Here is a 14,531-nt window from a genome sequence, read left to right as displayed (position 1 = left end):
TTACATTTACTTTATTATTTTTTTATTTATTACGCGATCATCACTCATCACTCATTATCACAAAACTGACACATCAATCAATACAGTCGATAAATGAAATATAGTCGATAAATCAATCCATGCCATCTAGCGGCGCAAAAACGAGAAAGACATTTTTGTCGTCGACGACGACGACGACGACGACGTTAAAATATATAATTTTACTTTTACAAGCAAACTTTACATCGCGATATCTTTGTTTGTAGAGAACGTAGCCAAAAAATAAAAGCATTTTTATGATATAAATCGACTCTAATCTACACAATGAACCTATGTAGAAAGCGATCGGCTCTGCCATTGTCGAGATCCAAACATGTACAAATTTCTCAATACTTGGTCTCGCGTTTAATAGGCACGGTAGTACGCTGCGCCTATACTTGGCGCGAGGCACTATCATGCCTCTTGATCTATTAAATATTATGTTGTAATCTAAGGTATGTTATGGGAGGTGGTTAGAATAAAGAGAGTGAGACTGGAGCGTTGGTCTATCTGGTAGCTTTATTCGAAAGCGACTGACTGCTCTGGACCGTTATAAGTCCAAGGCAGCGATCCCGTTGATACATCTTTTGTTGTCTGTATATTGATATTAGGTATCAATTTGTTGGAAGCGCAGCTGAGAGATGCACGCGTGTTTTATCATTCTAAATGACGAAGGACGTATCAAAGTTCTAGTCGGAAGATACATTACAAAGTGACTAAGAAACTAATCTAAAGAGATACGAATTACTACGGGGAAATATCACATATTACAAATTTATGTGAAACCGTACAAGCATGAACTATAGGTTTGTCTTGATACTTCGAATAATTTTTTAAATAAAATCTTCTCTACAAAAATATTAATACGATCTGAATTTGACATAGACTTTGCAATTTTTATTAAAAAATGCGCTAATCAATTTTAATATTTTTATAATAGTTGCAAAGCCGTTTTTTCTGCTGAACAAAGCCAAAGATTTTTCTCGAGAAACTCGAGTAGTGATAAACAAAACTAAATATTGCAAACTTATATAAAAACGTATGAAGCGTCAATGAGGCGTCAAATGTAATACTACAACGGAGAGAAAAAAAAATTAATTTGATGCGTCTCACGAGTTTGGGCGTCGGATTGGGCCCATTCTATTTTCTATAATATTACAAACACATGTCGAACCGTACAAGTGTGACACAAGTTTACCCCGAACTTGTTATAGCATCAATTTTATCAAACATTTTTCTAAAAAGTATCAATCGTACAGCAAAAATAAATAGAACAAAAAACGTGTATTTTATGTACAAACGTATATATAAAGGAACACGTTTAGAAAGCGATCGGTTAGACTGTTGTTGAGATCCAAACATCTCAATAGCTCAGAATAAAAGATCTCGCGTAATGACACGCTCGATCACGCTGCTTGTGCACGTAACGCAGAACACTAACATGTCTCTAGATTATATGTATTGTTACGCCGCTCCACGGATTTTGCACCGTCACCTTTCTGCCTCCGTGAGCCCCAAACATGCACTCACTTTTTCACATTAGCGGATTACTCACACATAATAAAACGAGACTCTTTCTTAATAAAAACTAACAGAAAAACTTTATTAAACAAACACGACCATCCTTGTTTTATGTCACAAGGCAGACTGTCTATTTACAAAAGCATTTACATTTAATCGAGCTGTTCCCTAGCAACGAGGAACATCCTAATTAATTCACGAAGATCCGGACCGTCTTCAGGCGCGTCTGCCTTCACGGCGATTCCGCGCGCCAAAACCAGGAACGGGCGTAACAGTATTTAAATTATTCATTCCATATTCATACCAATGCATTAACATACGTATAATATTTGATTTATCACAATTAAGCAGTTGCTTTCTAATAGCACTTAAATGAAATAGACGTTGAATAACCGTATTAGCGTAACATGCGACATTATCTGTATTTTGAAAATCACGTAAAACCCAAGTGATATTTATTTGTAACGTTTGATTTTGCTAACCATTCTCTTGAACAGTTTCGACAAGATTAGATTGTATCCATAGAATATCTTTCACTTTGGGACGACGTTCTTTTTGCATAGTAAATATTTCTGCCTCTGGTTTGTACTTATACCTTAGTCGATTATATTCGTCAATAGCTTTTTCGTCAGCTGTCACTTTAGAAGGATCAAAGTTAATCAAATGCAATCCTTCCACAGTTGTTACTCGAAACAATACAACGTAAGACTGACCACAATTAAATATAGAATTGCCTATATCAATAACAGCAGTCTGTAAACTCAATCCTTGACATTTATGAATAGTTATTCCATAACTCAGACACAGTGGAAATTGTTTTCTGACAATAAATGCTTTATCCTCTACCTCAAATTTGACGGTCACTCTCTAGTAGGGAATAAACACGGTTTCTAATCCAATGGGCAATGAGAGGGGCGCGGGGACAAGGGCAGGATCTACAGCAAAAGGAGCGCAGGGAGGGGGAATCTCATTGGCGTAGAGACGAACGAGTCACCCCCCTCTTTTTCTCTTATGTCTCTACGCCAGTGAGATTCCTCCTTCCTGCGCTCCTCTTGCTGTAGATTCTGTCCCCCGTCCCCGCGCCTCGCTCATTGCCCCAAGCATTAAAACTCACGTGTCAGCAAAAAAATTTAACGCACCGCCCATTTTTCACATACCGACCATCTTTACGCATCGAAGAATCTGCACATTGTCCCCGAAATCGAATAAAAATTTAAAATATAAAAATTTGCTCACCAATTCATTGGGCCGCTTTCGCTTGACGGACGGCAGGTCGTCGTCGATGAAGGCAAAGCGCCTGGTATGGCCGCACGAATGTAGACGTTTGTCTACAATGTACGCCCCGTCGTCACCAACTCTCGGGGTCCTGTCGATGACAACCTCATCAACTTTTTTTCGCACGTAGTCGTGCAATCGGTCACTCTGATAGACGTCCAGCAACGCGATGTTATTCTTTTTATGCGCGTTGCACCACAAATCGCCCGTACTAAATGCGTTTTTCACGCCTATTTCGCAATTAAAAATGTGATGGATAACCGAATTGCACTTATTCATCACGCGACTCGTTTTGTTCACGACTGGCAGCTACGAGCTCGTCGCATAATCGCGATGCACAAAAATGCTTATGCGAAAAAACGAATGCATTTCTTTTCAATGTCCATTTGATGGTGAGACTACACTCGGGTGACGAGACCATATACCGAGAAATTAAAATGCAAACGTAGCAAGATCAGGAAACAGCGGAAATCTTATTTCATTAAAAACAGCGGCGCATACATTTGACAAAGATAATAAAATAAATTTTTTAATGTTACTTTATTACATATTCTACAGGGTGTTCCATAGTAAAGTATCGTAAATGCAGAAGTAGGTAGGGCTCGTCAAGACGAATAGAATAAATGTATATTGTTAGGTACTTTTTTCAATAATAACAAAGTAATTCGCATTTTAAAACATTAAATAAGCCGCCCGAAATAGGCGGTGTCTTTTCACCACGTGACTAGGTCAACGCACGGGTTGGGTTCTTAAGTTAAACAGAGTTGGAGGCGAAGCGAGTCGAGACGCGCGGGCGAACCGAGCGATAACGCATAGTGGGAGAGATTTCAGGAGCGCGGACGATCTTTGTCATCGTACAAGCGAAAGACGTGATCAACGGGCCCGAACTTATGTTAAATTTTGATCGCAACTTTATTTAATTTATTTAATTTGATCGCGATTTAATTTAATTATATTTATTTTTAAAATAATTTAACATTATAAAGTACTATCGTTTCCTCACCAACCTGAGGTAGATAGTTCGGCGCGTTTTTTTTATAGTGGTGTTCCCAATAGGCCTAATCCACTTTAAACGACGCTCAACGCAACAATTGTTCGAAGTGCTTCCCTTGTGCTTGTAAGCAAAGTTCGGCCCTTCGAACAATTTGTTGCGTTGCGCTACGTATCATGTCGGGCGTGATAGCATTAAAGGTCGCTATTATTAAATTGCGAACCTCCTCCTTGCTACGGTCACGCACGTTTTCGATAGAATTTTTAATATATCTCTAAAAAAATAATCTAAAACATTTAAATCTGGGGACCGCAGTGGCCAATGAATCGGGCCACCACGGCCCATCCACCTGTCTAAATATAAGTTGTTAAAAACTCACCGCGCACGATGCAAAAAATGTGCTGAAGCCCCGTCTTGTTAGAAAATGAGTGACTGACGAATTGCGAGAGGTATATTTTCTAATAAAATTGGGAATTCTCTCCGTAAAAATCTGGCGTATTTTTTGCCATCGAGATGCGCAGGTAAAAAAAAAAGCCATTCTGAAAATTGAAAATGAAAATATCATAAATCTTCTTTCAATTTTTAATTAAAAAATTTTTATGTTATAAAAATACTTACCACTGTATCTCCAATTATTCTTGCCCACACATTCAGTTTTCAGCGATACTGGAAAACGCATTAACGAACGGCTTTCGGGTTTTCGTACTGCCATTTAACGTTATTTTTGAAATTAAAAATTCCGTTCGGCGTGAACAGCGCCTCATCTGTCCATAAAATTCTGTCAGAAAATGATGGATCTTGACGACATTGGGCGAGTAATCCTACAGGTATTTAATAATAATTAATAATAATAATTAATTAGCGATAGTAAAAGCGTACTTTAAAATTGAAAAAATAGAAGTACTTTGACAGAACATTATGCGCTGTAGTGCATCTCGTGAAAGAAGCTGTTGCACCCGTTGGTAATGATATGGGTACAACATATCTTCTTTCACGATACTGTGTACTAAGCTCTTCGATGAACTTAATTGCTGAGCAACACGGCGCACGCTGTTGTTCGGATCTTGTTCAAATGCGCCCAAGATCTTTTCTTCGAAATCCACGTCTCGATGCACAGGAAGATCGTGATCCAACATATTTCGCCGTCTTACACTCACGCTTCCTGTTTCCTTCGCACGACGGACGCATCTCAAGATTGTAATTCTCGTGAGATGCGCACGATTAGGAAATCTCTCTACGTAAATTTCTCGTGCGTATTCTGCGTTTACGCCGGCCATCCCATAGCAGATAATCAATCTGTGTATTTTTGAAATAAGAACCTCATAGTTAAACTTTAATATGAACACGGAGAAGCTCGTCGCGACAACAAAAGTTAACTCAGAGTGGCGAATACATAAATGTATTAACAAGTGCTGTTCGAGAAGAAACAATTGAAAATCGAAAACATCGTTTGTGTTGCTACGCAACGATAATATTTGGGATTATTTCAAAACCGGTTCATCGTAGACAGAGCGATAAGAAATACCCGATGTTTTCGATTAAGAATAAAAAAAAAAATTTATAATTATAATTATAATCTAAAAATTATTTTAACCTTAACCTAGTGCCAGCTTTCAGGCTTGAAGAATATATCATGCTCCATATTAAATAATATTTGTGGTAATTATGCATAAAAGGGTCATCCTCTTCGATTTCGATGACCATGACATATGTTGTAGAGGTCACTTTTCTGAGTGACCATGACCACTTTTTAGAGGTCGGCTTCTCCCCGTTAAAAAAATATTTACTAAGAAAGTTTCAAAAATATGGCAGGTATTTATGGTATTGGGATCAGTATAAATGACTATATTTACATTTTAAAAGGAGGTAAATAAATTTTTATTTATAATTTTATAAAATTTATAATTTTCTCCATAATAAAAAATGGCAGACAGGAGGTTCGGCCCCCCTGCGGGGGGCCTCACGATTGTTAAAACTAACCTAACCCATCCCATTGTAATTGATGTGTGAATCTTGATACGCTTGGACAGTTATTAACCCACGTAAAACTTAAAATGCAAAGAATATTTTTTTTTGTATATCTGCGGCAGTTTGATTTCTTTGCATTTTAAGTTTTACATGGGTTAATAACTGTTCAAGCGTATCAAAATTTACACATCAATTACAATGAGATGGGTTAGGTTAGTTTTAACAATCGTGAGGCCCCTCGCAGGGGGCCAAACCTTCTGTCTGCCATTTTTTATTATGGAGAAAATTATAAATTTTATAAAATTATAAATAAAAATTTATTTACCTTTTTTCAAAATGTAAATATAGTCATTTATACTGATCACAATATTGTTACGCCGGGAACGGGTCAGCGAGCGTCTCCGCGTTCGCGTCTCTCTCACTCACACTAACACACTCGCGGCGCCTGAACTCCGCGAAAGAAAAGAAGACGTCTTTATAAAAATGAACAAGAACGGTTTAATAAAAGAACATGCAAGCGATACAACGTCCACACCGATTCGAGACACGGGCGGAACTGTCATTTAACCATAATAATAAATCTTCGTTTCCCTGGCAACGGAGAACCGAAACCTCGGAGCGAGCCGGCAGCTTCATGCCGCTCCGTATACCGGGCGTAACAATACCATAAATACCTGCCATATTTTTGAAACTTTTTTAGAGAATATTTTTTTAACGGGGAGGGACCGACCTCTAAAAAGTGGTCAAGGTCACTCAAAAAAGTGACCTCTACAACATATGTCAAGGTCATCGAAATCGAAGAGGATGACCCTTTTATGCATAATTACCGAAAATTATAAATTTTATAAAATTATAAATCAAAATTTATTTACCTTTTTTCAAAATGTAAATATAGTCATTTATATTGATCACAATACCATAAATACCTAACATATTTTTGAAACCTTCTTAGTAAATATTTTTTTAACGGGGAGAGGCCGACCTCTAAAAAGTGGTCAAGATCACTCAGAAAAGTGACCTCTACAACATATGTCAAGGTCATCGAAATCGAAGAGGATGACCCTTTTATGCATAATTACCGCGCAATATTGGGTGTAATTACGATAACTACATTTGCCGTTGTATTAGTTTTAAGAAAATGTAAAAAACGCGAACTTCCGACCGAGCTGCAACTATAAAAAAAAAGGAGTCGAGAAAAATAAGAACCACGACCCCTTTCTCCCCAAGGGGGGAGGAATGTTGTAACCTGAGCAGCATTCTGAAGAATGCGCTCTGGTTGCAAACCATTTCCGAAAATCGCCCTGCACTTTCACAATCGGGCAAGGACCTCGGGATTATCGCCCGATGTCGAAATAGGGCGATGAACCTATATGCAATAATTAAAATAAACTCGTACGGTTGACGAACCTCTCCGGTCAACCACCGCGGCCGAAACTCGCTGAGGTTGCAACTCGGCGGAGTATATGAGCGACGGCTCGGAAGCCGTCGCGGGCATTTTTATCCGACGTAACGCGACGCGTATCTGCTGTATCATATTAACAGAAAGAATAAAGAGTGCAACGTATTTACGAAAAAGAACTTTATTTAACCACACCCGGCTCCTCTCTGGTGTACCGAACGTTCCGGCGAACAGACCAACAACCGCACCGTACCACGGTGTAACAAAAAAGAATAGGTCAAGGTTTGCAGGATTTTTGTTATGTAGGAAATGTAAATGGAAAAAAGTGTAATTTTAGATTAGACACCGGTTTGGACGACATAATTCTTAGTTCTGAGTTCTTTGAAAGGGAAATTTTGAGTTTAGGTTCTGCAAAAAGAAATTTTATATTAAATTATTCTTCAGGAGAAAGTGTTCCGGTTGAGGGAGAAATTGAGGTTTCAATTGAACTAAGAAAATTTGTTTTAAAAACCGTGATTATAGTTAGGATTTCAGACGAGTGTTTACTCGTGGCGAACTTCTTCAGAAAGATAGGTCAAACCGGAATTTTTGAAAGCGTTTTTGGCTTGTGAGAGGCTCTTTTGGAGGTAGCTCTGATTGAGCGAACCTTGAGAAAGGATGTTTCATTTCTTAGCGAGCTATTTAAAGAGAATTTGAGGAAGTTAGAAGAAGGACAAAAAGAGAAGGCATTGCTTTTCTTTCAGAAGTTTGGGGAGATATTTTCAGAGGAAATTATCGCAGGAAACTATCAGAAAGTAGAACACAAAATTAAAGTAGGAAATTCACGTCCAATAAAACAGATGCTTCGTCGCGTCCCTTTTCTTATAAGGGATGAGGTTGAGAAGATTATAGAAGACATGAGAGAACGAGGGGTCATCAAGGAGTCCTAGAGTCCTTGGGTTTCGCCGGGCGGTTTTAATGAAAAAGAAGGACGGGAGGATAAGATTTTGTGTTGATTATAGGAAGTTGAATGAAATGACGGTGAAAGATTTTTTTCTTTTACCAAGATATACTTGATCATTTGGCAAAAAATTCTTGATTTGCCACTCTTGATCTTAAGAATGGTTATTAGCAGATCAGGATGGAGTCTAGAGATAAATAGAAAACGGCTTTTTCAATAGAGAAAGAGCTTTGGCAGTCCACTGTCATGCCTTTTGGATTAACTAATGCTCCTGCGACTTTTGAAAGGTGTATAGAAAGAATTTTAAAAGAGTTATTGTCGAAGAGTTGTTTTGTTTATTTAGATGTTGTAATTGTATTCTGGAAAGACTTTGAGGAATTGATTGAGAATTTGAAAGAAGTTTGTAACACCTCGTCTCTTTTTGTGTAGCCGGACACGGTCCAGCGGCCCGCTGCGGCAATCGGAGGGCCGACGCGTGTATAGGTTCCGACCGTGAGTGTCATCGGGAAGAGTGATAGCGAGTATACTTTTAGTTTAATATGTACAGTTTTATTCGCTCACTATTTACAGAGAATATATACAAACGCGCTGGGACTGCTGTCCTCGTATATTTAAACTTGTACACCGCACGTGCGGTACCGGTAAACGCTCGCGGTGTTTACCAACGCTTCGGGCAACGCGGCGTGTCGACACGCGACTTGTGCGGTGCGCAAGTATGCGGATTTCACGTTGTGATGTACGTCGCAGGGCCCTGTTATGAACGCGTATTACGATGCGAGAGCGCGGAAAGCAACCACCGAGAACGCTCGGTGGAGGCGAAGCACGCTTCATCCCGGCGGTATCGTTAGTGATGGTCGGTTTTAGCTCCGATGGAGAGGAATCGAGTCGTGATCAAGAATTCTTGGCAGAGGCCGAAAACACTCGACCCTGGACGATAGCAATTCTTAAGGTTTCCCGGTTGGATGTGAAAGATTAAAATTTTCTTACGTGAGGATGGGATAGCGCTAGGTAAAATAACTTCGAATCAGGCTTAGGATGTTTTTAACAAAAGTATAACACTGATTTTAATATATCAAAAGACGATCACTTTTTAAAAACGACAATTATCGACGTTAATCCGACTACGAAACTATCTATTCACCGATTTGACTCGACAATACAATTCTCTTTCTTTTCTTTTGACTCGTATTTACTACTTTTACTTTTTCGACTCTTCCGACTAATTCCGCTCGCGCTCTCGGAACTCCCTTTTATATTCGGGGAAAACACTTCTTTCCTCGCTACCGCTCATCAAGTGTTCCCGAATATTCCGTCGCTTCTCGTCACCACTTATCATGTGTTCTCGATTATTCTTTCGCGTCTTGTTATCGCGGCATCAAGTGTTCTCGATTATTCTTTCGCGTCTCGTCACCGCGGCATCACGTCGGGATCACACAACTATACATACAATCATCGGCAATAAACATAATCAGCCGCGTAGCCGTTGCTACTTTCGCTATAAGTTTTAACCATCGCTTACTGATGTTACTGAGCGGAGACCCGGTACGGTGCTTGGTAGTTTGGTAGAATGAGTTGGATCTCTCCGGATTTAGCCTTTTTATATCGGTAGATCGTGGCCCGAGACGTCCGGGTTACAGAGATAGGTCCTCGGAGCGCTCGATGCGGTTCCGCTCGGCGTTATTTCACGCGGTACGGCCCGATATATGCGGCTAAGTCCGCATAAACTCGCTCGCGTGTTCATTTCGTTATCGGCGCGCACCGCGCCCCTGTGTCTGTCGAACGATGGTCGGTTCGGCGGGTCGGCTGTTATTCGCCGGGACAAGGTGTTGAAAGGACACCTTGTTACAAGTGTTTCTTCGTTTTCGTTCTTCAAATTTGAAGGTAAATCCGAAGAAATGTGTTTTTTTTTAGTAGGGAAGTGAAATATTTGGGCCATGTAATTTCAGCTCAGGGAATGATTACCGATGAGGAGAAAATAGCTGCCGTCAGTAGTTGGCCAGTTCCACATACGAAGAAGCCGCTAAGGAGCTTCTAGGGTTTTTGCTCCTATTATCAGATGTTTATAAGGGGGTTTTCTTTGATAGCAAAGCCTCTTCATGCTCTTACGGGAAATTTGGTTAAATTCACGTGGAGTGAAGAATATCAGAGGGTTTTTGAGGCTTTGAAACAAGCTTTGACTGTTCCCCCAGTTTTGGCGTTTCCAAGAGAGGATGGACAATTTATTTTAGATACGGATGCCTCAGGAGTAGGAATAGGAACGGTTTTTTCACAGAAGCAAGAAGGAGTAGAGCAAGTAATTGCCTATTACAGTCGAGTCCTTTCGAAAACAGAGAGTAATTATTGCGTCACTCAGCATGAGCTCTTGGCTGTAGTGGATGCTGTAAAATCTTTTCGCTACTTTCTGCTAAGAAAAAAGTTTGTTATTCAAACGGATCACGTTTCGCTTAGATGGCTTCTGTCTTTCAAGGAGCTTGAAGGTCAATTGACTCGCTGAGTCGAAAGATTGCAGCAATTTCAAATTAAAATTTTGTATTAGAAGGGTTCTTCTTACGGAAATGCCGACGGATTGTTTAGACGACATTGTTAAAGTAAAAACTGTCAGTATTGCCTGAGCAGAAGTGTTTTTTTCTGAAAAAGAAGAGATAGTGGTTCGAATAATTTTGGGGAGTGAAGAAATAGAACAATGGAAAATTGATCAGCGCAATGATTCGGATGTTTTTATCATTTTGCGGACGAAAGATACAGGAATGCGTCCTCCGCATTCGAAAGTTTCTTCGAAGAGCATTTCTGTTAGGGTACTTTCTTTATATTGGGATTCTCTTATCATAGAGAATGGAGTTCTTTACAGGATATTTAATTTTTTCACAAAATATCTGTTTTACGATAAAAATGCATAGAAAATAAATTATGTATTTTAACGAGATCTACAACTTTTGTTTCAAACATTTTTTGAAATTCTCAATATGTACGAAAATAAACACGAAAAATCGTTTCATGGTTTTTCTATGGTTTCCACCATAAAAATCAATTTCTGTCAACTTCGACTATAAGATTCGTAATCAGCTCGTCAAAATACGTAGGTACACGGAGTGGCAACAAAATCAGAGGTAGAACTCTTTCCGAACTCCAACCGAATTGAGAAAGATAAATAAATTTGTGACTAAAAAATAAATATTGTCAAAGGAAAATTCATTACAAGTATTAAGCGAATTTGTTTCTAAAGTAAAATCGGAGATTATGTTGATAGGTGAAAACAATGTTTATAATTCTGATTAATCGCGGTTCAATTTAGAAACGCATACAGGTCGCACGGTTGCTTTAAAAATATTGGAGATGCAATACGTGTATACAATCCTATGTCACGTGACTAATAGAACTAATAGCATGCGTTATACGCATGGTTGCCACTTACTAACGTACTTTTGCTTGTACGCACGTTCTATCTAAAATATCTGTCTTCAGTATTCAGTATATAAAGTTCAAATAGTATTATCATTAAACGCAAAAGAAGTGAAATATAAATTTTCGTGCTTGTTTATTACGCCCAATAGTTCTACAATAACCTCAAATTCCAATAAAAAGGATCATTGAAAGTCGAGTGTATAAGGTGTTTATTTTCTCCTCGGAGGTACACCGGGGCTTTCGCTTCCCCAATTTTCTTCTTACAATTTCATAAAATATATCTTAAAACTTCATTCTTATCTCTAACCTATTTCTACTTTTATAATCTTCTTTCTTCTTACAGCCGTTTCCTGAAAGTAAAACTTATATCCTACGCCTTTTTTTTTTTTTTTTTTTTCGCTTCTATTCTATTACCTACGCATCGAAAGAGAGAGAGATCACACATCCATTCATTCTTTACATTATTTTGCCTTAATTCTACCTTAAAATTCTATCTTTGGACCCCCGCTTCCGACGCTTTTTTCTTTCATACTTTCATTCACTCCTATTTTTTTCCCTTGTTCTTTCCAAATTTTCCAACCAATCAATCCCCCTTCCTTCCCCTCCCAAAATTTCCTCTACCATCTCCTCCCAACTATTCTCGTTTCCCCAATCTATGCATTCCTCCCATATATGTTCCCACGTTTCTTCTTTCTCCATACATATTCTACATTTTCTTTTCTCCTCCCCTTCCCAATATTTATTACTCCTTATTTCCTCCCTTAATCTGAATTTTGCCATTCTTTGCCATTTTTCTTCCTTTCATCCCAATCTCAAATATTCTGGAATCCCTTCCTCTTTTACTTTTTTATAGTACTTATTGAATTTTGACCCTCTTATTTTTTCCCATCTTTCCTTTCTTTGCCATTCTTTATCTTTTTCCACTAACAAATCCCCCCTTAATTCCCCTCTTTCTCTTAGATCTTCCACATCTTTTCCAGACCACCCAAATTTTTCAAAAAATTCCTCTCTTTCCTTTTTCCATTTTCCTTTGCCTCCTCCCTCCCTTGCTCTTTCCTTCATTTCTTCCCAGCACCATTTTGCTAAGTCTCCTCCTTCCCCTTCTTCTAGCCGATTTTCATATTTCCATGCTTTCATCCCTGCTCTTCTTTTCAATTTATCCCTCTGTAATTCTTCTCTCACCATGTATCCTGGTACACATCTTCTTACTCCTAGTACCCATCTCAAGTATTTTTCCTGTAATATCTCTACCTCTTCTCTTTCTTTCCATCCCCATATTTCCACGCCATAATTAATAACCGACCATACCAATTTGTCAAATTGCCATATTCTTTTACTCCAATCTTTTCCGAATTTTCTTTTACCTATACTCCAAATCTGCCCCATAATTTTTGCCGCTCTTTTTACTCTGTCTTTTACGTGCTCCTTCTGCTCTCCATTTCTCATGATTATATATCCCAAATACTTGAAACTTTTTACTTCCTCTATTTCTTCCCCTTTCCAGACCCATTTAACTTTCTTCCATCTCCCTCCACCTTTTCTACATCTCATTGTCTTCGTTTTTTTTACATTTACTTCCAGCTCTTTCTCCTTTACATATTCTTCCATATTTTTAATCATCCCTTTCATCCCTGCCTCATTTTCTGCCAATAGTGCAATGTCATCCGCGTATGCCAGCGAGTATACTCTCTTGTCTTTTATTCTTATACCCCCCCATCCTCCTTTTTCTAATTCTTCATCTATGTCTGCCAACAAGAGTGTGAACAGGCTAGGACTAAGTGGACAACCCTGTCTTACTCCCTTTGTTGTCCAGAAACTTTTCCCTTCTTTATCCTTCACCTTAACTTTATTCACCGTTTCCTCTAATATTTTTTCACACCTTCTTATTAATCCCTCCCTTACCCCTCTTTTCTTCATTGCTTCCACCAATTTTCTCCTATCCACTGAGTCAAAAGCCGCTCTCATATCAATGAATGCTATCACCATTTTCCCTTCCTTTTCCTCTATCTTCTTGTTTATCATATAATTTAACACATATATCTGATCCACTGTCCCCATGTCTCTTCTAAAACCGGCCTGACTCTGTGGTAGTATTCCTTTCTCTTCTATGTCCTTTCTTAATCTTTCTGCTAACACAGATGCATACACTTTGTACGCAGTCTGTGTCAACGTTATCCCTCTATACTCTTCTACTTTTTCACCTTTTCCTTTTTTTAACACCGGAACTACCACACCTTCTTTCCATTCCTCCGGCATCCCCTCCCCCCTCCATACCCTTTTGCACATTTCCCATAATTTCTCTTTTACTTCCCCCCCCTCCCCATTTCCATATTTCATTTTCTAAACCATCGCTTCCTGCTGCTTATCCTTTTTTCAACCTTCTTATTACATTTTCAAATTCTTCTCTATTTATATCTCCCTCATTGTCTTCTATTCTCTCTCCTCCTATTTCTTCTCTTACTCTCCATTCCACTCCTCCTAATATTTCTTTAAAATATCCGTCCCATTCTTCAATCTTTATTTTTTCTTCCACTTCCTTCCTTTTTTTTCTTCCCTTGTTTACGACTTTCCATACTTCTCCCTCTGTTCTAATCTTTTCTATTTCTTTCTCCCATCTCACCTTTTCTTGCAATTTTTTCTCCTCACATAGCTTCTTATATTCACTTTTTATCTTTTTATAATTCTCCTCACGTTCTTCCCCCTTCCTCCATTTTCGCATTTCTTCCTTTACTTCACCTTTTTTCCTTTTACAATCCTCATTCCACCATCTTTCTTTTGGTTTTTTCCCCTCCTCTTTTTTCATTTCCTTTTTAACTACTTTCTTTGTTTTTTCCAGTTCCTTACTAAAACTTCTTCAATTTTCCTTTGTATTGTTTTTTTTCTCTCTTCTTTCTTTATATTTTTCCCTGAAAATTTTCCTTTCCTTCTCACTCCAAGCTAGTCTCGTGCTCTTTTTTTTACCATATTTACAGCTTCTCCTCTTTCCTCCTTCCCCTTTTATCGTCACTATTAACGGC

This window comes from Cardiocondyla obscurior, linkage group LG09, assembly GCF_019399895.1.
Source record: "Cardiocondyla obscurior isolate alpha-2009 linkage group LG09, Cobs3.1, whole genome shotgun sequence".
In the NCBI taxonomy this organism is placed as follows: domain Eukaryota; kingdom Metazoa; phylum Arthropoda; class Insecta; order Hymenoptera; family Formicidae; genus Cardiocondyla; species Cardiocondyla obscurior.
The sequence above is the reverse complement of the archived record's forward strand: the minus strand, read 5'-3'. Positions refer to the sequence as shown.